Source organism: Telopea speciosissima, chromosome 11 (genome assembly GCF_018873765.1).
Source record: "Telopea speciosissima isolate NSW1024214 ecotype Mountain lineage chromosome 11, Tspe_v1, whole genome shotgun sequence".
In the NCBI taxonomy this organism is placed as follows: Eukaryota; Viridiplantae; Streptophyta; class Magnoliopsida; order Proteales; family Proteaceae; genus Telopea; species Telopea speciosissima.
This window is the reverse complement of record NC_057926.1, coordinates 5,696,417-5,699,229: the sequence shown is the minus strand read 5'-3', so window position 1 is coordinate 5,699,229 and position 2,813 is coordinate 5,696,417. Positions and strand designations below refer to the sequence as shown.

At 40.3% G+C, this 2,813-nt stretch overlaps 1 long non-coding RNA gene across 1 annotated transcript; it reads right to left on the bottom strand.

The window, feature by feature from the left end:
* Nucleotides 1-1,496: 1,496 nt before the first annotated feature.
* LOC122646911 lies at nt 1,497-1,961 on the bottom strand. Its single transcript, XR_006330715.1, has 3 exons — nt 1,932-1,961; nt 1,797-1,836; nt 1,497-1,582 (listed from the first exon to the last, which is right to left on the bottom strand). It is a non-coding gene; the product is annotated as an uncharacterized LOC122646911 (long non-coding RNA).
* Between the last annotated feature and the right edge of the window lie 852 nt (nt 1,962-2,813).

Sequence of the window (2,813 nt, the reverse complement as noted above, 5' to 3'; positions counted from 1 at the left end):
TCCTTCTATCCATGGGGTTCCAACAACAGGTTAATGTTTTGAATTTCATGATTAACTCCCAATGGAATAGTAATTTACTTGCATCTTTAGGATACCGCGGTGCTGTGGTTGGAATGCCGCGACGTCGCAGTTGGGAGGCCATGGCGCTACGAACAACCCCCTCTAGTCTGGCTTGAATTTTGGTATTTTTAGGATTTTGGATTTTAGGTCCCTTTTGACTCTTCATAAAATTTCTATCGAGGTGCTCCGCCCCCCCTCCCCCCTACACCCCCCGGCAGGCAAGGTGGTTGTCTACTCCCTACAGCCCTATGTCTTGCTAAGAAGATAGCGGGACCACGGTGGTCGAGGAAGGTGAACAATACCTCCTTCAACATTTGGTAAAAATGGGCTTTTGAATCATTTTAGGGATGTGAGAATGATATGACTTGGGTGCAAGTGGAAGAGTCCTTTTTGACAGAGATGTTGATGTCTATCCGTATCCTGTTGTCGTCATCGTCGAGGGGGGGGTGACAAAATTTAGCGTCAACACACGTCCTTTAATCTTGCTTTGATTTGAACCTTGTGATTTTCGTTCCCTTCTTCGAGTAATTCTTTTGTGGGAGTGGTGCCTTCATTATCGTCTCAGACAGAGTTGTTTTGACGGAGAAAATTAACTCATTGGCCTCTTTGACTTGAGGATTTCTAAATCCGTTGGATTTTCTCAAGTTGCTCCTGTAGCTCTTGAACTCTTTTGGCTAGGTCTAGCTGATTCTCTCTCTCTCTGAACTTGGTTCCAGTGGGGGATCTCTTTTTGATGATTCTATCATCAATCATTTCTGGCTGGTGTCGGCTGTTGAATTGTTGTTGGTCATCCCTGATCGACTTCAGTTGCTAAGACTGCTAGCGATCATTTCTGATTTGTTGTTGTTGATCATTCCTGGCCTGATCGAAATGATCCTTAGGATCAGGTTGTCCATGGGAAGGTGTGTAGTGGTTTCTGCCTGAACTGTTGGAGTCCGACCAGCTGTGTGCTTCCTGCTGCACAGGTTGGAGGCATTGGTGATGGTTGTGTGCCTTGCTCCCTGTTTGTCCTTGATTTCTCCAGATCGCCTCTATTATGAATTTCAATTTCTGATTCTTTGAGGTGAATTGACCTTGGGTGACTGGAGCATTTGGATCAACATTATTGTCATGGAGGAGAGCTTCTTCGTGTTGACTATGTTGGTTGTGGTCCCCTTGATCGTGGAGATTGGTCATCAACCAGATGGTTGAGTGAGGATTTGCCGCCATTAAAACAGAATCTATCCTTTTCACCTGGAGTCTAGTTCTTCTTTCGTTGTTTTGATTAGTCATTTCCGATGGCTTTTCGTTCTTCTACACTACTTTCCAATTAGGGCTCCACGGTTGGTGCCAATCTATTGCTACTGAGATCCTCTGGGATTCTAGGTCGAACCTGCACACAAGAGAACTGAGAGACAAAGCGAATTTGGTTGCAATAGCACTCTACTGATGGTATGGACCAAACCTCCATGGCAGAGCTGCAAACTTGGTTGCAATAGCTACCTCTACTGATGGATCTTTCTCTTTCCTTTCCTTGATGAATCTACAGAAAAAGGGGTAAAAGTAGACTAGATTTCGGAATCAATCTCAAATAACAGGGGAAAGAATTGTAAACATAACATTTCATTCTTATTAATTTTGGCTGCCATACTCTTTTTCAGTTCTTTAGCCACAAGAAGAATCACATTTTTATTGGTAAGTAAAGAAATCAAGAAAGTTTTCATAGCTTAACAACTAAGTCCTGTGGCTGGTGTTACCTTCCAGTAATGTTTCTGAATTAACTGCACCCATAGACAACTGTAAGAGCAGAGAAGGTATGTTTCAAAGCTAGATTCAGATTAATTAATGGTATGGACAAAGAGACAAAGAATGCAAGAAATCTCGGTTCTCACCCTTGAGCCATAAACCTCAGTAGTATCGAATATCTCCAACGTTACTTTCATCATTGATCATTTCATATGATCAATGATTCTCAGAATGAAATGGAACGAAGAAACAAAAACAAGAGTTTCTAACCCCAAAAAAGGAAGAAGAAAAAAAAAAAAAAAGGACATCCACAGCAACTAGTAATTAAAGCTAGGTAATTTCTAATAAATCCAATGATCAGAATTCAGAACCGAACAAGATATCAGAAATCTGACATCCTAAACACACTTAGAAACAAATAGAACAAAGATGAAAGTAAAACCTATTCTATTTTCTTTTTCCCTACCTTTGTTTGATCAAAACAAATCCAAATTAGCTCGAATTCTACTGTTTTCACTTTTCACCATCACATCACCAATATTAACCCATGTTCATACATATATAAACTACATACGGAAATCCATAGATAAACACAGAATGAATCGAAGCAGAAACAGAGAGAGCGAGAGAGAAAGGAGAGTTTAAGATTAAAATAAATATTTAAAACAAGAGAACTTAACTACAGAAACCCTAAACAAAAGAATATTGGACAGAAAACTTGAAATACTAACAACAGATCAAACACAAGAACTAATCCTTTCCAACAAATCAAAGCATGTAAGAAAAAAGCAGAGGGGAAGGGTTTGAATGGGATCGAACCTTGTGGGACTTGCGAGAATTGGTATGACTGATGAGAATCTCCGAAATCTTTTACTAATAGAATTGGTCCAATCTATTACGTACCTAGTGAAAGACCAGGTTACTGCCAAATTCACCAGTCCAACTAGCAATAGTTGCCGATTCACCGTTGCTCTGCAGTTTGAAAGAGATTTCAGAGAGGTTTGACGATTGAGAGAGGAAAAAGACTT